Source organism: Hemitrygon akajei, chromosome 28, assembly GCF_048418815.1.
Source record: "Hemitrygon akajei chromosome 28, sHemAka1.3, whole genome shotgun sequence".
Taxonomy (NCBI): domain Eukaryota; kingdom Metazoa; phylum Chordata; class Chondrichthyes; order Myliobatiformes; family Dasyatidae; genus Hemitrygon; species Hemitrygon akajei.
The window spans coordinates 18,203,280-18,224,825 of NC_133151.1; the positions used below are offsets into that span (position 1 = coordinate 18,203,280).

General features: G+C 54.1%; 1 pseudogene; it reads right to left on the reverse strand.

Annotated features, from left to right (window-relative positions):
• The window catches only part of LOC140717728 (zinc finger protein ubi-d4-like), a 35,507-nt pseudogene extending 17,113 nt beyond the window's left edge, over window positions 1-18,394 (reverse strand).
• Window positions 18,395-21,546: the final 3,152 nt, after the last annotated feature.

The window sequence follows — 21,546 nt, forward strand, 5'->3', positions numbered from 1 at the left end:
AACATGGAGCAGAGAGCGAGGTTGTAAATCTGGTGGGACCAAAAGACGTTGGGAATGGTGAGGGTGGAGTGCCGTGGGACAGGTGGCAGAGGAGTGCCAGGGGCAGGGGGTGGTGCAGGTGCAGACACACCCAGCCCTGAGACACCAGGCAAATGGTTTATTCATCATCAGAAAATGTCTCTCGGGAGTTTTTCCACTCCCCTTCCCCTTTGCCCGACCGTGACTCCCGTCTCCCTGCCCCCTTCCCACTCTCAGTCCACAATAGAGACCCAGATCAGAACCTGGTTTATCACCACACACGCGTCGTGAAATTTGTTTTTTTTTTTTGCAGCAGTACAGAGCAATACAGTACAGTTCCTCCAGGTTGTTATAGGTGGGAGTGGTAGTGGGGACAAGCTCCCAATTGTGCGTGTCTCAAGTACCTCTGACAACCAAGTCCAGCTCCTGGCCTTCACGTGTGGCCCAGCTACTAAGGCCGGCACTGACAGGAGGAGGGGTGAAGGCGGGCTATCGGTGCCTTAAAACCAGTCGCTTCTCAAACCTCCGCTACACCCACTCACGGGGAAGGCTTCGGGAGTAAACCCTGAGGGGAAAATCCCGAGCTGGAGTCCTAAGGCAGTTTGACGTTGAGTTCAACGCTGACCGCCAACTTCTACGACACTGCTGGTACCAAACTGTATCGTTCTCTGCCGTTCCTCTGGGTTTGTCAGAGGCATGGAGAGGGGGGAGCTTACTACATGGGCAATAGTTCGCTCTCCGTATCGTACTGCCCAGGTTTACGTATCCAGAAAGCTAGGACACAATATCCATCGTCAATCCTGACCAACGGGGGCCTCACTCACCGTGCAAATCTTCCGTACCCTAGCTATATATCTGCGCCCAAGACTTTTGCACAGTCCTGTATGTATTGCATTGTACTGCTGCTTGTAAAACAACAAATTTCACGACGCACGTCAGCGACATTAAACCCGATTCTGAAAAATAATCACTCTATCAATGCCTCTTATACACATCTATCAAGTCACCTCTCATCCTCCTTTGCACTGAAGGGAAAAGTCCTGGGAGGAGTTTGCAGACTGACGAGGCCACAAACAGCCTCCCATCACAGCAACGTGGGCAGCACGGTCGAGCTGGTAAGGGCACAAGTTGATCCGAATGATGGTCACTGATTATAGAACATAAAACAGGGCATTCGGACCACAATGTTGCGTCACACCAGCTAAAAAGTAAATTTAAAAAAGCCCAAAAATTAATTCCTCCTAGCTACATAATGTCTATATCCCTTCATCTTCCTCACATCCACGTGCCTACCTAAATGTCTTGCAGCGATGTGCTACACACAGCGCTGAAATAATGACGCTTCGTTTCGAGACCAGTTTATTCAAACTTCGTGGGGCTGGCATTTAATCTCTAGCGCCCGCCCTCTCCGGGCGGAAATGACGTCAGAGGTGCATTACCAAAGTCTCGCCCCGCGCGCTGGCTATTTATGAGCTGGTTCGCCTGCGCAGAAAGTGGGTCCCCACATAATCCCCCCCCCCCCCCAGAACCGGCGATACACCCCCCAATGTCCACAGTCTGGATCAGCCTCTGTTTGGGAGGTCTGCCTCTGCGCCGCGGTGCCTGAACCTCGACCGGCTGCGCCAAGTCCACATAGGCTGGTTTGAGTCGGTCCACCGTGAAAACCTCCTCTTTCCCCCCAATGTCCAGAATGTACGTGGACCCATTGTTGTTGATCACCTTGAACGGCCCCTCGTACGGCCGCTGTAGCGGTGCCCGGTGTCCGCCCCTTCGTACAAACACAAACTTACAGTTCTGCAGGTCTTTGGGTACATGGGCCGGGGTCCGTCCGTGCTGTGAAGTCGGTACGGGGGCCAGGTTGCCGAGCCTTTCGCGTAGCCTGTCCAGGACTGCTGCGGGTTCTTCCTCTTGCCCCCTTGGGGCTGGTATGAACTCTCTTGGGACGGCCAGGGGTGCGCCGTACACCAACTCGGCCAACGAGGTGTGCAGATCCTCTTTGGGCGCTGTGCGAATTCCAAGCAGGACCCAGGGAAGCTCGTCCACCCAGTTAGGTCCTCTCAGGCGGGCCATGAGAGCCGACTTCAAGTGACGGTGGAAGCGTTCCACTAGTCCGTTCGAATGTGGGTGGTAGGCAGTTGTGTGGTGTGGCTGCGTTCCCAACATGCTGGCCACAGCCGACCACAGGCTGGAGGTGAACTGGGCACCTCTGTCGGAGGTAATGTGGGCCGGTACCCCGAAGCAGGCTACCCAGGTTGCAATCAGTGCTCGGGCGCAGGAATCGGCAGATGTGTCAGTGAGCGGGACCGCCTCTGGCCACCTCATGAACCGGTCTGCCATAGTTAGGAGGTACCGCGCTCCTCGGGACACATGAATGTGGTCGAACCTCCGGTGGGTGGGTTCGAACTGCTGCGGCAGGGCTTTAGTGTGCCGCTGCACCTTGGCTGTTTGGCACTGCGCGCACGTTCTGGCCCGTTTACTGACCTGCTTGCGAAGTCCGTGCCATGGGAACTTGCTGGAGACCAGCCGGACGGTTGTCCTGATAGATGGGTGCGCCAAATCGTGTATGGAGTCGAAAACTCGCCGCCTCCAGGCTGCCGGGACGATGGGGCGAGGTTGGCCAGTAACCACGTCGAACAGGAGGGTCCTCTCACCTGGGCCTAAAGAAAGTCTTAAAGCTGCAAACCCGAGACTGCGGTCCTGTAGCTGGGCATCTCGTCGTCTGCCTGCTGCGCCTCTGCCAGTGCTGCATAGTCCACGCCCAGGGACAGGGCCTGGACAACTGGTCTGGAGAGTGCGTCCGCCACGACGTTGTCCTTTCCCGAGACATGCTGGATGTCCATCGTGTACTCGAAGATGTAGGACAGATGTTGCTGCTGGTGAGCCGACCAGGGATCGGACACCTTCGTGAACGCGAAGGTCAACGGTTTGTGGTCTGTGAACGGCCTGCCTTCTAAGAAGTATCTGAAATGCCGGATTGCCAGATACAGTGCCAACAGCTCCCGGTCGAAAGCACTGTACTTGAGTTCGGGTGGTCGTAGGTGCTTGCTGAAGAACGCCAGGGGTTGCCAGCGTCCCTCGATGAGCTGCTCCAGCACCCCACCGATTGCTGTGTCGGATACGTCCACCGTGAGTGCGGTTGGAACGTCCGTTCTGGGGTGCACTAGCATCGTGGCATCTGCCAAGGCTTCCTTGGCTTTAACGAAAGCGGCCGCGGCCTCCTCGTCCCAAGTAATGTCCTTGCCTTGACCCGACATCAGGGTGTACAAAGGGCGCATGATACGGGCTGCTGAGGGGAGGAAACGGTGGTAGAAGTTCACCATACCAACGAACTCCTGCAGGCCTTTGACCGTGTTGGGCCGGGCAAAGTGGCGGATAGCGTCTACCTTGGCGGGCAGAGGTGTTGCCCCGTCTTTGGTAATCCTGTGGCCCAGGAAGTCAATGGTATCGAGACCGAACTGGCATTTGGCCGGGTTGATCGTGAGGCTGAAATCACTCAGGCGGGAGTAGAGCTGGCGGAGGTGGGACAGATGCTCCTGGCGACAACTGCTGGCTATAAGAATGTCGTCCAAATAGATGAACGCAAAGTCCAGGTCGCGTCCCACCACGTCCCATTAGCCGCTGGAACGTCTGTGCGGCATTCTTCAGGCCGAGCGGCATTCGGAGGAACTCGAACAGGCCGAACGGGGTGAAGAGTGCTGTTTTGGGGATGTCTTCAGGGTGCACCGGGATATGATGGTATCCCCGGAGGAGGTCTACTTTGGAAAATATTCTTGCCCTGTGCAAGTTTGCTGCAAAGTCCTGTGCGGCACGGGGTAGCGATCTGGAGTTGTAGCCTCGTTCAGTCTGTGGTGGTCGCCGCATGGTCTCCAACCCCCAGCTGCTTTGGGCACCATGTGCAGGGGGGAGGCCCATGGGCTGTCGGACCTCCGTACGATCCCCAATTCCTCCATCCTCTTGAACTCCTCCTTCGCCAGGCGGAGCTTTTCTGGGGGGAGCCTTCATGCGCGGGCGTGGAGGGGTGGTCCCTTGGTCGGGATGTGGTGCTGAACCCCGTGTCTGGGCATGGCTGCCGTGAACTGCGGTGCCAGAATCGATGGAAAGTTCGCCAGGATTCTGGTGAATTTGTTGTCTCGTGATGGAGTCCAGGTGTGGGGCCGGCAACTTGGCTTCACCCAGGCAACTTGGCTTCACCCAGGGAGAACGTCTGGAAAGTCTCGGCATGTACCAGTCTTTTCCCTTGCAAGTCGACCAGCAGGCTGTGAGCTCGCAAGAAGTCCGCCCCCAGGAGTGGTTGGGCCACGGCGGCCAGTGTGAAGTCCCACGTGAACCGGCTGGCGCCAAACTGCAGCTGCACTGTGCGGGTGCCGTAGGTCCGTATCGTGCTGCCGTTTGCAGCCCTCAGGGTGGGTCCTGGCTTCCTGTTGCAGGTGTCATACCCCGTTGGGGGCAAGGCGCTGATCTCCGCTCCGGTGTCGACCAAGAAGCGGCGTCCCGACTGTTTGTCCCAGACGTACAAGAGGCTGTCTTGGTGGCCAGCCGCCATAGTCATTAGCGGCAGCTGGCCCTGGCCCTTGCAGGGCGGGCGACAATGGCGGGCTTTTGTGCCCCACCGCTGGTGGTAGAAACACCACTGTTCACTGGCCTCCTCACTCCTGCCTCTGTGTTGTGTGCGCCCCCCTGCCGGGCCTGGTCTGATCCGCTGTTGGGCGCGTGGCCTGGTAATCTGACCGACGGACGCTACGCTCTCCCTCTTGGCTTTCCACAGCACATCTGCCCGGGCCGCCACCTTCTGGGGGTCGCTGAAATCTGCGTCGGCCAGCAGCAGATGTATGTCCTCAGGCAGTTGCTCTAGGAACGCTTGCTCGAACATGAGGCAGGGCTTGTGTCCGTCAGCCAGGGACAGCATCTTGTTCATCAATGCTGGTGGCAGTCTGTCTCCCAAACCATCCAGGTGAAGCAGGCGGGCAAAGGTGAGAGGCCAAAGGTCATATTTGCCTTCTTCCGGGGGCGACTGTATGAAATCCGCAACCTGGGCGGCCATCTCCTGGTCAAGGGCGCTCACCACGTGGTAGTAACGCGTGGAATCAGAGGATATCTGCCGAATCTGGAACTGGGCTTCTGCTTGGCTAAACCACACGCGTGGTCGTAGCGTCCAGAAAGTCGGCAGTTTTAGTGAAACTGCGTGAACAGATGAAGAGTCGGTCATCTTTGGTCCAAATCCCGTTTGGACCGTCGGGGGTCACCAATGTAGCGATGTGCTACACACAGCGCTGAAATAACGACACGCAGTCGGTAAGTCGTTTCGAGACTAGTTTATTCAAACTTCGCGGCGCTGGCATTTAATCCCTAGCGCCCGCCCTCTCCGGGCGGAAATGACGTCAGAGGTATATTACCAAAGTCTCCCCCCGCGCGCTGGCTATTTGTGAGCCGGTTCGCCTGGGCAGAAAGTGGGTCGCCACAGTCTCTTAAAAGCTTCGAATGTATTTACCGCTACCACAATACCAGGCATCCACCACTCCAAGTGAAAAAACTTACTCTTTACGTCCCCTTGAAACTATTGCCCCCCAACCCCAACCTTCAGTTCATACTCTCTGGTATTTCTAGGAAACAGATACTCCCTGTCTACTCTATCTCTGCCTCTCATAATCTTATAAACCTCGATCAGATCTCCCCTCAGCGCCCGGCGCTCCAGAGAAAACAGCCCAACTGTGTCCAGCCTCTCATGCTCTCTAAACCAGGCAGCATCCCAGTGAACATCTTCTTCACCCTCTCCAAAAGTTCACTAAATTTCCTAGAGTGGGGCGACCAGAACTGTGTGCAATACACCAGATGTGGCCAAACCGGAGTTTTATAAAGTTGTAACAAAATCTCTTGATTTCTGAACTCAACGCCTCGACTAATAAATGCAAGCATTCCAACGACCTGTGTCACCATTTTCAAGGAGCTATGGACTTGGACCCCAAGATCTCTCTGCTCAGCTACACTGTTAAGGATCTTGCACTGTCTCCGTGCATTTGTCCGCCTCACATTTATCTGGGTTAAACTCCATCCGCCATTTCTCTGCCCATCTCTGCAACTGATCGATAATGTGTTGTATTCTTTGCCAGCCTTCTATGCCACACACAACTCCACCAGCCTTATGTAACTATGACGGCCACCTTAGCCGGCTGTCTGTTCACAGGGGAGCAATACGGCGATAGGGGAGCCAGCGCACCGCGGCTTACCTTGGCTCGGCCCTTGCTCCGGCGCTTCGGGAGGTCTTCCTCATAATCTTCATCATCCAGGTCGTCCAGGAAATCATCCGGATCCAGGATTCTCTGCAAGTCAAGACCAGAAGAGTCACGCGCCACGATCCAGCACCCAAACACGCCACTGTCAAGGAGTTTGGCACGGTAATGCTTTACAGCGTCAGCGGTTCAACTCCTGTCGCGGTCTGTGGGGATTTTGTCTGCTCTCTCCCCGTGATCGTGTGGGTGCTCCGATTCCAAAGACCTACGTTAGGGTTACTGAGTTGAGGGCGTGCCCCTTTGGGATCTTAAATTTTCAAATAATGTCAATCCTCAGAGCAGAGGGAGGGCTTCATCTACAAAAGGAACACTGGCCGAGACTACCGGAACTTGGAGCAAACTCACAAGCATCTGTGAAGGCAGAGGGACAGCCGATGCTCTGGATCAAGCCACTGCCCTCTCTCACATGCAGCCGATGCATTGGTGAGGCACCACCTTCAGATTAACACCAAAGCAGAATCAGGCCATTCAGCCCATCCAGTGGGCACCGATTTACTATCCCTCCCAACCCCATTCCCCTGGTTTCTCCCCATAAACTTTGACACCCTGACTAATCAAGAACCTACCAATCTCCGCTGTCTGTGGCAATGCATTCCACAGATTTACCACCCTCTGGGTAATGAAATTCCTCCTCATCTCTGTCCATCTAGTCCAGGGGCTCCCAACCTGGGGTTCGCAGGCCCCTCGATTAATGGTAGGGGTCTATGGCACAAAAAGCTTGGGAAATCCTTGCTCTATTCTGAGGCTGGGATCTCTGGTCCTAGACATACCCGTCGGAGGAAGCATCCTCTCCACATCCACTCCAGGCCTTTCAATATTTGATAAGATTTCAGTGATAGTCCCCTTTCTTCCTAGCTCTCGTCCGCCCTCCCCTAGCTCACTGTGGGCCCCCAGCAAGGCATCGCCCACCATCCCTGAGGTGTTGGAGTTGATGTCGACTGAGTGGCCTAACTCTATTCCCATATCTGAAGGTGCTGGCTCTCCAGTGCGTCTGCTGTCACCCTCGAGCTAAATAATTTCACCCTGATCTCGTTCTCCACTCTGCTTTAAATATACCCAAAGATCAAATGTTGCCTTTTAGGACGTTGATGTCGAGGGGGGGATCTTGACAATGGCAATGCCCAGGTTAAGGGATTGAATCAGCCCCTGATACAGTAACGCCGACTTGGATGGCCTCAAAGCTGTCTGTGAGAGCAGGCAGGTCAGTCAACCCCATCCCGTAAAAACCCAGAGCTACAGGAACCCCAACAGTAGCTCCCTGGGAGTGGAAGGATCTCCGAAGATGAGCTACACCTGGGGACAACTTGAAAGACTCAGCCAGGTCAGGGGGCTCTGGTGAGCTGCTGTCGGCAGCCTATGCCCCAGGCGGGGTAATGAGATGATCTTCCTCAGGATAGTGCTGGTGAACCACGGAGATGTGCTGCAGGCGGCTAACAAAACTTCTGAATTACTCTCACTGCAACCGGCAGCCTCTCATTTCCCTTCACTTTCCAACCATCTCAATGAACTAGCGATTTCACAATCTTCTGAAGGACTTGGTGGACTTGTGCGGGTATGGCACCTTTCAGCAGACGAGGGTGCATCAGCACGGCCGGAAGAGAGGGAAGAAGGGAAGGGCGCAAAATCGGAATGAAACACTGAAGAATGGAAGTTCCTCTACCCAGCATCTTGTTAGCAAATGTACAGTCACTGGAGAAGAAGACTGAGGACTAAGGGCAAGATTGCAGTATCGGAGGGAAATCAGGAATTGCTACACTCTGTCTCACAGAGACATGGCTTATTCCGGATATGTTAGTAAGACCCGAGGGCTTCTCAGTACACAGGATGGATCAGATTACTGATTCTGAGAAGGCAGGGGAGGGGAGGAATCTGAGTTTCATGATAAACTCTGTCGTTCTCAGACACAGCGGACCTGTTGCACTCTTGCTCCCCCGTCCCATTTACCAAGAGAGTTCTTCATGAAGGACCCCACGCACCCCCTCATACAAACTCTTCTCCCTCCTGCCGTCTGGCACAAGGTACCGAAGCATTCAGGCTCTCACGACCAGACTGTGCAATAGTTTCTTCCCCCAAGCCATCAGGCTCCTCAATACCCAGAGTCTAGACTGACATCTACATCATTATATTGAAATTTGTCCTCTACTGTGTTTATTGTCTTCTTTATTAATTTTTTTTATAATTAATTATTGTATTGCCCTGCGCTGTTCTGTGGACTTTATGTAGTCCTGTGTAGGTCTGTAGTCTAGTGTAGTTTCTGTGTTGTTTTATGTAATCTAGTGTAGCCTTGCGCTGTCTCACATAGTCTAGTGTAGTTTCTGTGTTGCTTTATGTAGTCTAGTGTAGCCGTGTGCTGTCTCACATAGTCTAGTGTAGTTTCTGTGTTGTTTTATGTAATCTAGTGTAGCCTTGCGCTGTCTCACATAGTCTAGTGTAGTTTCTGTGTTGTTTTATGTAGTCCAGTGTAGCCTTGTGCTGTCTCACATAGTCTAGTGTAGTTTCTGTGTTGCTTTATGTAGTCTAGTGTAGCCGTGTGCTGTCTCACATAGTCTAGTGTAGTTTCTGTGTTGCTTTATGTAGTCTAGTGTAGCCGTGTGCTGTCTCACATAGTCTAGTGTAGTTTCAGGTAGCACCAGGGTCCTGGAGGAACGTTGTTTCGTTTTTTACTGGGTACGGTATCAGCAGGTTATGGTCGAAATGACAATAAAAAGCGACTTGACTTGGTGCTAACCACTGTTTTTTATACATCACCAAAAGCTGACATTAAACTCCAGATGGCCTCTCCTGACGCTGTTCAAATCATAGTAGGGAACTTTAATCAGGCTCGTTTGAAGAAATCTCTGACAGGTGCATTCTTTCACTGATTCGACTGTCTTTCTTGGATTTACTGTGCAAGCCCACAAGAAAACTGCTCTCAGGGTTGTGTACGGTGTCCTATATACACTTTCACAATAAACTTACTTTCAAAATTAACACTTAGCAATAGAACCACTAACGAGTCATGAATCAAAGACAAAATGCCGGCCAACCTTTCGTGCCCTGCTGTTGTTTACTGGGTAGTCATTGAGACTGTTCATCGTCCCTGTGGTCGGACAAACCCCTCTGTTTATCGAGCGCCTCGCCGCGTAGCAATGCTTCCAGGCTGCTGCCATCGGGAGACACCAGACTGTCTTTCTTCATTCCCAAATCCAGGTCTGGAGATTAAAGGGAAAACACATGTCACAGGGGGCTCTTTAAGATATTTCTTCGAAGAGCTTGTGCTTGGTTAGTGTGGGGCTGTGCTTTGAACTCCTGGCATCCCAGGACAGGGACAAAACGGTAAGACACAGTAATGGTAAGATGCTCCCTCTACACTGTCACATCACACCCACCTGGGGAGACACAGAGTGAAGCTCCCTCCACACCGTCCCATCACACACCCCCGGGGTCAGACACAGAGTGAAGCTCCCTCCACACCATCCCATCACACACTCCCGGGTCAGACACAGAGTGAAGCTCCCTCCACATCGTCCCACCACACACTTCCGGGGTCAGACACAGAGTGAAGCTCCCTCCAACACCGTCCCATCACACACTCCCGGGGTCAGACACAGAGTGAAGCTCCCTCCACACCGTCCCATCACACACTCCCGGGGTCAGACACAGAGTGGAACTCCCTCCACACCGTCCCATCACACACTCCCGGGGTCAGACACAGAGTGAAGCTCCCTCCACAACCGTCCCATCACACACTCCCGGGGTCAGACACAGAGTGAAGCTCCCTCCACAACCGTCCCATCACACACTCCCGGGGTCAGACACAGAGTGAAGCTCCCTCCACACCGTCCCATCACACACTCCTGGGGTCAGACACAGAGTGAATCTCCCTCCACACACCGTCCCATCACACACTCCTGGGGTCAGACACAGAGTGAATCTCCCTCCACAACCCGTCCCATCACACACTTCTGGGGTCAGACACAGAGTGAAGCTCCCTCCACACTGTCCCATCACACACTCCCAGGTTCAGACACAGAGTGAAGCTCCCTCCACAACCGTCCTACTCTCACACTCCCGGGGTCAGACACGGAGTGAATCTCCCTCTGCACCGTCCCGTCACACACTCCCGGGTTCAGACACAGAGTGAAGCTCCCTCCACACCGTCCCGTCACACACTCCCGGGGTCAGACACAGAGTGAAGCTCCCTCCACACCGTCCCGTCACACACTCCCGGGTTCAGACACAGAGTGAAGCTCCCTCCACACCAAACCGGTCACACAAAGGAGGGGTGCTGGGTAGTTATTTTTCCCCACAGGGAGAACAATGGCAGAGGCGGCTGTGGAGAGAGGTACAAAGAGGCCTGGAAGCAGTCTGCCCAGGGGAGGGATGGAGGATGGGGGGTGAAGAGGAAGGGTGGATAGGACTTCTTTTGTTGTTGTAACCCCTATAGAGCACTGGTGAGGCCCTCGTTTGAAGTATTGTGAGCCGTTATGGGGCCCCTTATCTAAGAAAGGATGTGTTAGGTCTGGAGCGGGTCCAGAAAAGATCTCCCAGAATGATCCTGGGGGATGAAAGGGTTAATGCGCAAGATGGCTCTGGGCCTGTACTCGCTGGAGTTTCGAACAACGGGGTGGGGACGACGGAATCCATGGCTTCAAGTTTGCGGACGATGTGAAGGTTGCAGGTGGCGGTGAGGATGCAGAGAGCATTTAGACAGAACGGGCAAGGAGCTGGCAGATGGAACAGTGTTGGGAAGTGTACGATCGTGCACTTTGGCAGAAGAGATAAAAGCATCCTTTCCCCAAGCAGGGAGAAAATTCAAAAATGCAGGTACAGAGGGACTTGGGAGTCCTCGTGCAGGATTCCCTGAAGGTTAATTTGCAGGTCGAGTCGGTGGTGAGGAAGGCCAGTGCAACGTTAGCATTCATTTCAAAAAGGACCAGAAAATTAAAAAAAAGGATGAAATCCCGAGGCTTTATAAGGCTCTGGTCAGACCGCACTTCCAGTACTGTGAGAGGATATGAGCCCCCTTATCTGAGGAAGGAGGTGCTGACAGTGGAAAGGGTTCAAAGGAGGTTCATGTGAATTATTTTGGGAATGAAAGGGTTAACGTTTGAGGTTTTGATGACTCTGGGCCTGGACTCACTGGTGTTTAATAGAATGGGAGGGGGGCAAGATCTCATTGAAACGTATTCGAATATTCAAAAGCCCAGAGTGGATGAGGTGAGGATGTTTCCTATAGTGGGTTAGTACGCAGACGATTAATAAATCCAAAGGCACTATGATCTGAGTGGTTGAGAGGTGGGAGCAGCAGGTCGGGAGACTGGGCTACGCACAAAAGGCCCGTCCGTATCAGTGAGGTGGAGGCTTTGGGAGGGACGGAAGAGGAAGGCTCCTTGAGCAAACAGCGACAGAAAAGGTACCAGACGAGATTAGCGAGGGGACTGATAGGGATGGGTTAAACGTTTCTGTGTGTCGATGACATTCAAAGTTCAGGATATGAGTCAGCAGAGTCTTTCATTAAATTAAATGGCACATTATCCGCGTCCCACGCTGCATGGGCACATCCCCCAAGGCAACTGGGAGAGCTGGATCTCAGGCTCCTGCTTAGCACGCAGGCCCTGCTTGACGCCGGTTACCGCGGCAACCGCCACTCGCCCGGGAACGGTTTGGTGCTGCGTTCCCCGCGGCAACTGGCTGTGCCGGATCCCCGAACCGCATTCAGCGCGGTTGAACCGACCCACGAGCGAAAGGGCGGCGCATTCCCCCGCGCCTCGCTCCCCCCCCCCCCCCCCCAAAACTACCTGGCTTGAGGGCCCGCCAAGCTGAGGTGGGGGTCCTCCGGAGGATGGGCTTCTCCTCTTCTTCCTCCAGCGGCGGGCAGGGAAGGTGTAGAGCTGCCCGGGGGCCATTCCTGCATCATGTGGGGGAAGACAACAATATCCCAGAGTGAGAACGAGGAACACAGCCATGACGGTGATTAAGTTACTGGACTTGTAGCCCAGAGACCTGGACGAGCTCTTGGAGAAACAATTTTAACCCGCACTGTGGCTAGTTTAGAAACTAAATTCTGCTCAGCTGTATATATGGGAAACACAGCGACGTAGTGGTTAACGTAACCCGATTACCAGCGCCGGTGACACGGGTTCGATTCCCACCACCCGGCCTGTAAGGCGTTTGTACGATCTCCCTGTGACCGCGTGGAGGTCCAGCGAAATCCCAAAGGCGTGGGGATCAGTGGGTTAATTGGTCACATGGGAGTAACTGGGCTGCACGAGCTCGATGGGCTGGAAGGGCCGGTTGCCATGGCAGCACAAGCTCGGCGGGCCAGAATGGCCTGTCAGTGTACTTCATCCCTAAATAAACAGAAGAAACACCACAATCTCACCAGTGAAGCCCTCCTCTATGACAACCGAGAGGGAAACCCCACACACTCTCCCGCAAGTGGCGGCTGACGGGTGGAACATTTTGAATTGGGCGATTTCACTAAATTAGTGTCCGGGGCCCAACTTCGCAACTTAAGCTGGAACATCAATGCTGCTGCAATACCGCATTGATGTGGGAGCAGAAAAAGACCATTTGGCCCATCGAGTCTGCTCCACCATTCCGTCATGGCTGATTTATTACCCCTTTCAACCCCATTCTCCTGCCTTCTCCCTGTAACTTTTGATGGCTTGGCTAATGAAGGACCTATCAAAGAAAAAGATGGAGAAATTCTTCAACTCCGTTCTAAAGGGGCTTCTCTCTACTCTGGGAATACATACACACCGCTGGAAGAACTCAGCAGGTCAGGCAGCATCCATGAGAAAAGGGAAGCCAACTTTTCAGGCCGAGACCCTTCATCAGGAATGGGGTTGTCCACCCTGGTCCTAGACTCCCCCACTACTGGAAACATCCTCTCCACATCCACTCTGTGTCCTCTGGTCCTAGACTCCCCCACTATAGGAAACATCCTCTCCACATCCACTCTATCTGTGTCCTCTGGTCCTAGACTCCCCCACTATAGGAAACATCCTCTCCCACATCCACTCTATCTGTGTCCTCTGGTCCTAGACTCCCCCACTATAGGAAACATCCTCTCCACATCCACTCTATCTGTGTCCTCTGGTCCTAGACTCCCCCACTATAGGAAACATCCTCTCCACATCCACTCTATCTGTGTCCTCTGGTCCTAGACTCCCCCACTATAGGAAACATCCTCTCCACATCCACTCTATCTGTGTTCTCTGGTCCTAGACTCCCCCACTATAGGAAACATCCTCTCCACATCCACTCTATCTGTGTCCTCTGGTCCTAGACTCCCCCACTATAGGAAACATCCTCTCCACATCCACTCTATCTGTGTCCTCTGGTCCTAGACTCCCCCCACTATAGGAAACATCCTCTCCACATCCACTCTATCTGTGTCCTCTGGTCTAGACTCCCCCACTATAGGAAACATCCTCTCCACATCCACTCTATCTTTGTCCTCTGGTCCTAGACTCCCCCACTATAGGAAACATCCTCTCCACATCCACTCTATCTGTGTCCTCTGGTCCTAGACTCCCCCACTATAGGAAACATCCTCTCCACATCCACTCTATCTTTGTCCTCTGGTCCTAGACTCCCCCACTATAGGAAACATCCTCTCCACATCCACTCTATCTAGGCCTTTCAATATTTGATAGTTTTCAATGAGATACCCCCCCCCCCCATTCTTCTAAACCCCAGCAAGTACAGGCCCGGAGCCATCAAATGCTCCTCATACATTAACCCTTTCATTCCTGGAATCATTCTCCAATGCCAGCAGATCCTTTCCTAGATAAGGGGCCCAAATCTGCTCACAATAACTCCAATTGCAGTCTGACCAGCGCCTTATAAAGCCTCAACATTACATCCTTGCTTTCATATTCTAGTCCTTTCAAAGTGAGTGCCAACATCGCATTTGCCTTCTTCACCACAGAAACTCCTTTACACGGAGTTAATGCCACTCCAAAGCCGCCACACAAGCAGCTGCTTTACAAATGGGCATCGTTGTACTCTGAGGCTGTTCCCCCTGCCCCTAGAGTTTCCCTACAATTGGAAACATCCTCGCCCCGCCCATTCTGTTAAGCTGTCTCTGGATCACATACGTGAGAACGGCTCGGCTCAGGAGGGGCTCCGCCGTGGGCGTTTCGGCACAGCTGACCCTTACCTGGCCCCCGGTGTCGCTTCTCCATCCAGATGTAGCAGTTGCTCTGGGCGACGCCGGTCTGCGAGTCGAGGAAGGGGAGGCGGACGCTGCGTTCGGCGCAGAGCCGGGCGTTGTAGTTGTGGCACTGCTCGATGGCATCCTTGTAGTACTGCTCGCCGAGGCTGCGGGAAGAGAGGGACAGACGATTCGGGGGGCAGCCGTGGAGAGGGGAGATCGGCAGGATGGCGCATCGCTTTACAGTGCCAACGATCGGCGCCGTCTGTGAGGAGTTTGCACGTTCTCCCTGTGACCGTGTGGGTTTCACCCCACAATCCAAAGACGTACGGGTTAGGGCTAGTGAACTGAGGATGTGCTATATCGGCACTGGAAATGTGGCTTTTCCCAGCACGTCCTCGGATTGTGTCGGGCGTTGACGCATTTCACCGTGTGTTCCGAAGTACCATGTGACAAGTAAGCTAACCTCTCAGAAAACACGCCGAAATTGGCCACTCGGACAGAGGGGACCGGTGGAAGAGGTCAGGGGGCTGAAGTAGCAGAGTTTGGTCGGGAGAGGATGGCGGACTGTGGAATATAGGGAAGGAGGTGGGCAGGGAGGGGTGAGAGGGGCTCCAGAATGGGGTTAAAACAAAAAAAAAAGGGGGGAGGGGAGGGAGAGTGGGGTGGTTACTGGAAGCTAGAGGAAGTACAACTCCGCCGTAGACGGCCCAAAGCCCGGCTGTGAGGGGGAGGAGGGGGGTTGGGCACAAGGCTCGTAACCTCATTCCGTATAAAGACCCAGAGCCTCAGAAATGCCAACAGAAAGCTCCAGACCCTGGAATGGGAAGGATCTTCGAAGAAGGGGAAATCCTGAAAGAGTCTGCCGAGCTGCTGTCGGCGATCTGTACTCCAGTGGGGGTGGTGGGCTTAAGAAGGTGCTCAGTTTGGAGACTACCCAGGAGGCTCCGGATTCAACTTGTGCCTTTAAGGTTTAAGCTACCACTTCGGTGCAGAGCGCCGTTAATGAAGTTTACAGCTACACCAGTCGGCACCGGGTACGCCCGGCTGAGCTGAAACTTAACAGAGGAATGTGGGGGCGATGCATGCGGGTAGCAAGAATGAAGGGCGGCGGTATTACAGCTGCTGAGGGATGCCAGTGAAAGCATTTTAATTTGGGAGGCCATGGTGATTAATGGAATGGGGCAGAACAAAGATACAATAACCTTGCCTTGAGTCCCTTGACCCCATCTCTTTGGTCAAGTATCTCCATTTCCTGAGATGACTGAGGCAAGTTAGACTTCCCCCTCCAACCCCTCCCTATTCTAACCAATTTTTACCGGAGCACCGTCGAGAACGTCCTGACCAGCTGCATCACCATCCGCTATGGGAACAGCAAAGCACTGTACAAGGGACTGCGAGGACAGCTGAATGGGGTCTCTCTTCCACCCGTCCAAATTAAATTTTACTATCAAAGGACAACGCACGTCACCACGTACAACCCCGAGGTTCATTTTTCCTGCGGGCGTACTCAGCAAATCTATAGAATATTAACTGTAAACAGGATGGGACGAAAGATCAACCAGAGGGCAGAAGACAACAAACTGTGCAAATAAGTAGCGATAAATAACGAGAACATTTATCAGAAGCACTCAGCACTGCCAATGAACAATTTCTGTGACCCCACACCGTCAGGCAGGAGGTACAGTAGCCTCAGGGCAAGGACTCATAGGATAGGGAACATCTTCTTACCACAGGGCGTGACACTAATGAACTCCCCACCATCTCCCAGGTCTCATCGCGAATGAGGCACCAGCAGCATTACACTGTTTACTTTTTAAACCTGTGTCATAATTTCACCTTAGTGTTTGTTAATTCCCTCCATTGCTGTAGGGTCTGGAGGCTTGCGTGCCTCGTGCTTCTGACCCAGAGGTATGTGTTGGCTGGAGTCGGGGCTCTGGCTCTTGGTAGGGTCACCCATGCCAAGCAGGTCAAAGGGTAGAGGTCAGACTAAGAGTGGCCCACCGACCCTCCGGGTTCAAGGCTGACGACCCTGACCGGTCAAACAAAACTGTTACAGAAACAGCAATGAAGAATCCTTCTACAACCGGGAGTGTGACGGTATTCCTGAGTCTCCACCCGGGTCTGGCCTGACTGACGGTGGTGAAAACCGAGAGGAAGCTACTGACACTATGAAGGAAGCCCTGAACACCGCCAAGACCAAAATTGGCCAAGGACAGAGAGAGATGGGGGACCTTCATTGCTGCCCTAAACACCAGTGGCATTATGGCAGTAAGTAACTTGTAATTTATTTGTGGTAATAGTACCCTGTGTGAGAGTTATATGTACTGTGTTGTGTACTTTAGTCCAGAGGAGCATTGCCTCATACCTGTATGATTGAATAAAAAATAGCACCTCACGGCACGGGAGCAGAATTAGTCCACTAGACCCATTGAGTCTGCTCCGTCATTCCAACATGGCTGATTTATTTTCCTCTTAACCTCGTTCTCCTGCCTTTCCCCCCCCCCCCCCCCCCGTAACCTTTGATGCCATGACTAATCAAGAACCTATCAACCTCTGTTTTAAATATACCCAATGATTTGGCCTCCACGGCCGCCTGTGGCAAAGAATTCCACAGATTCACCACCCTCTGGCTAAAGAAATTCCTCCTCCTGTTCGGAGGCTGCATGTGCTGGTCCCAGACTCCCCCCACCAATGGAAACATCCTCTCCACATCCATTCCCTTCTAGACCTTTCAATATTGGATAGGTTTCAATGAGATTTACCCCCCCCCCCCCTTCCCATTCATCCAAACTCCAGTGAATACCCGATAATAAACTTCAACGAGATGGTGCTGGACCTCCTAGGGGCCGGCAGGGCCCAGCCCGTGGGCGGGTGGAGTGGGCATCAGATATGAACAGTCAGGGGGTAAATGTTGGATGTGTGTGGCTTGGGTCGGGGTCGAGGGAACTGGTCCGGTTTGTAAGGGTGGGAGCTCGGAGGGATGGTGAGAAGAATGGAGGTGCGGGCGGGGTCTGTGGGAGACAAACGCAGAGTAGCAGAGGACATGATGTCGGGGGTGGGGGGGAGGAGGCATGGCAGAATTATGGAGGTGGGTTGCGAAATCAGCTGAGGATGTGGGGGACCGGGCTCAGGGTAGCGTGTCTGGGGCTGAAGGAAAGTTGATTCTGGGGCTGCGGTGTAGGGAGTCCCGGTGGATCGGAGGGGTCAGGGACGGGGAGGGAAGGCGTGGGAAGCTGGTCGGGTTGAGCCCGGTACTGATTGCCCCGCCGGGGAATCGTTGGGAGAGGCGGAGAGTCCAGGACTGGCCACGAATGGAGGAAGGTCGGTGGGTCGAAGGCGGAGATCGAGAGAAGTCCGGCGGGTGGGGGGGGGGGGGGGGGACGGAAATGCTGGCTGGGGCCTGTCCAGCGAGGAGGGGAACAAACTGGCTGTGGGGGGAGCTCTGCGACAGGAAGGAGTCGACGGGACGTGGGGAGGGAGCGAGATCGATGGCGGGGATCGGGTGATGGGGGAACGGGGCGGCTCCCGGGGCTGGGAAGCCTGGAAGATCGGGAGTCCGCAGGAATTGGCGGAAAGGACGGGGGGACGGGGAGGACGGAGAGTCCGGGACTCACCCCCCGCCGGGGCTTCGTCCGCTCGGCGGGCCCGACCCAAGTTGCCTCCGACAAGTTGCCCAGGCTCCGGTCCCGCAGCCCGGCCCCACTCCTCGACCGCCTCTGCTTCCCCCCACCCCCACATCACCGCGCCCGCCATCCCCCCACCCCCCCCACCGCCGCGCTCCCTCAATCCCCACGGCGCTCCCTCCTCTTCCCCCCCCCCCACAAACTTACTTCTTCACAACGTTTTGAATCACCGCCGCCATCTTGCTCGCTCCTTCCATCGGCGCGCATGCGCTGCCGGCGGCTGGGACGTCGGGCGAGCCGGACGGACTGCGCCTGCGTCTTTTGCCAGCGCTCCTCTTGACGGCATGGGCCAATCTGCGCCTGCGTGCTGGCTCTTGATCCACGTGATCCTCACGCCCGCTCACGGCGGCGGACTGGTGGTCTGCAGCGCCGCCTATTGGCTGATAGGCGCACTGCGCAGCTTGCATGGGGCCGCCAGAACCACGTGGACCATATGTGTATATTTTAATTAATAGTCACAAATACTCTGTGAACAAAGGGAAATAATAACACAGGTACACTCATTCAACGTATTATGTATAATGAGTAAAGAGGACGCTAGCACAATCCTATATAGTTCACATAAAGTGTCCGGCCATTTCCCTGTAGATACTGCCTCATCAGCTCAGTCTCTCCAGCGCCTTTGTGTGTTTCTCAGTAAATAAAATAACTTTTAAGACTGTTTGCATGGAAGAAAATGCAGGGAACACAGAGAGCAGGCTAACCAACAGGCTCAAAATGCTGGAGGAACTTGTCAGGCCAGGCAGCGTCGATGGAAAAGAGTGAACAGTCGACGTTTTGGGCCGAGACAACTTCACCAGGACTGGAGGGGAACAAGAGGGTGAAAGGTCAGAGTAAGGAGGTGAGGGGAGGGGAGGAAGAAGTGCAAAACGGTAAGTGAAAGGAGGAACTGGGAGAGGGGGAGGGGGTGAAGTGCTGGGAGGCTGGTTGGTGAACAAGATAAAGGGCTGGCGAAGGGGAATCTGATAGGAGAGGACAGAAGACCATGGGAAGGGCAAGGGGAAAAAGCACCAGAGACGAAACAGTCTCCCAATCTACGTTGGGTCTCACCGATTTACAGGAGGTCGCACCCGGATCACCAGACACGGTATATAACCATATAACAATTACAGCACAGAAACAGGACATCTTGGCCCTTCTGGTCCGTGCCGAACGCTTACTCTCACCTAGTCCCACCGACCTGCACTCAGCCCATAACCCTCCATTCCTTTCCTGTCCATATACCTATCCAATTCCTGTCCATATACCTATCCAATTTGTTTTTAATGACAAAATTGAACCTGCCTCTACCACTTCTACTGGAAGCTCGTTCCACACAGCTACCACTCTCTGAGTAAAGAAGATCCCCCTCGTGTTACCCCTAAATCTTTGCCCCCTAACTCTCAACTCATGTCCTCTTGTTTGAATCTCCCCTACTCTCAATGGAAAAAGCCTATCCACGTCAACTCTATCTATCCCCCTGGTAATTTTAAATGCCTCTATAAAGTCCCCCCTCAACCTCCTACGCTCCAAAGAATAAAGGCCTAACTTGTTCAACCTTTTTCTGTAACTTGAGGTGCTGAAAACCAGGTTATATGACCCCCAACAGACTCACAGGCGTAGTGTCGCCTCACCTGGAAGGACTGTTTGGGGCCCTGAACAGTAGACCATGGAAGATAGGGATGGGGGGGGGGAGCACCAGAGGGAGGTGAGGGGCAGGTGAGGAGATGAGGTGAGGGAGGGAAACAGGAATGGGGAAGGATGAAGGAGGGGGGGTGGGGGCCATTAACGAAAGCAGCCTCCGCTCTGTGGGCCCTGCCTCAGTAAAGCAGCCAGCGCGATCAAAGACCCCCCCCCGCCCCACCCACCCCGGCACTCTTGTCTCCCCTCTCCCATCCGGCAGTAAACACCAAACTTTGAAAGCATGTACCACTGGGATCAGAGCAGTTCCTGTCCCGCTGTAGACAGGCTCTCGGATAAGGTGGGCCCCCCGTCTGCCTGCTGTGACACGCTCCTCTGCATTCCGTCGCTGTTCGGCCCTGTTCCACCCCGGTGCGGTGTGTGGCGATCCGATCGGTGTGGGCAGTGCGCGGGAGAAGGTTTTCAATGTGTCTCGGTACACGTGACAAGAATGAGCCAATCCCAAAAGCAATCCGAGACGGGCCCTCCTCACTCGCTGGGGCTCGGCCCTCGACCTCGTTAGCCGAGGTACGTCCACCCACCCGCTACACAAATACCCCGCCGGTCACTCACTGGGGGGGGGGGGGGGGGAGTCCAGGTCTGCGCGGATTGTGGTGACCCGTCCCCTCCGCGGGTCGGGCGGGTGACAGAATAGTGCCCACTTGCCCCCATCGGGGCCCGATCCAGCGACACTCAACGGAGGGCGGCGGGTAGGCGAAGGTTCAATCCCAACCTCGGATGAGGGAGTGTGTGTGTGTAAGACAGAGAGTGTATCTGTGTGTGTGTGTGTGTGTGAGATCACCACCATTCCCTCTAAGCTGAGCGGGTGCGCGGTCGCACGGTAGTCTAAACGCCCCTGCGCACGTAGCCTTTGTTGCCGCACAGCTGGACTTCAAAAGCTCAAGGGTTCATTTTATTACCAAAGTATGCACGCAGAATACAATCCTGAGATTTGTCTTCTCCGGATAGCCATAGAAAGGAGCTGCAGAGGGTTGTAAATCTAGTCAGCTCCATCTTGGGTGCTAGCCGACAAAGCACCCGGGACATCTTCAGGGAGCGGAGTCTCAGAAAGGCAGCGTCCATTATTACGGACCTCCAGCACCCAGGGCATGCCCTCTTCTCACTGTTACCAGGGGGTACAGGAGCCTGAAGGCACACACTCAGCGATTCAGGAACAGCTTCTTCCCCTCTGCCATCAGGGAGGAGGTACAGGAGCCTGAAGACACACACTCAGCGATTCAGGAACAGCTTCTTCCCCTCTGCCATCAGGGAGGAGGTACAGGAGCCTGAAGACACACACTCAACGATTCAGGAACAGCTTCTTCCCCTCTGCCATCAGGGAGGGGGTACAGGAGCCTGAAGACACACACTCAATGATTCAGGAACAGCTTCTTCCCCTCTGCCATCAGGGAGGGGGTACAGGAGCCTGAAGACACACACTCAATGATTCAGGAACAGCTTCTTCCCCTCTGCCATCAGGGAGGAGGTACAGGACCCTGAAGACACACACTCAACGATTCAGGAACAGCTTCTTCCCCTCTGCCATCAGGGAGGAGGTACAGGAGCCTGAAGACACACACTCAATGATTCAGGAACAGCTTCTTCCCCTCTGCCATCAGGGAGGAGGTACAGGAGCCTGAAGACACACACTCAACGATTCAGGAACAGCTTCTTCCCCTCTGCCATCAGGGAGGAGGTACAGGAGCCTGAAGACACACACTCAGCGATTCAGGAACAGCTTCTTCCCCTCTGC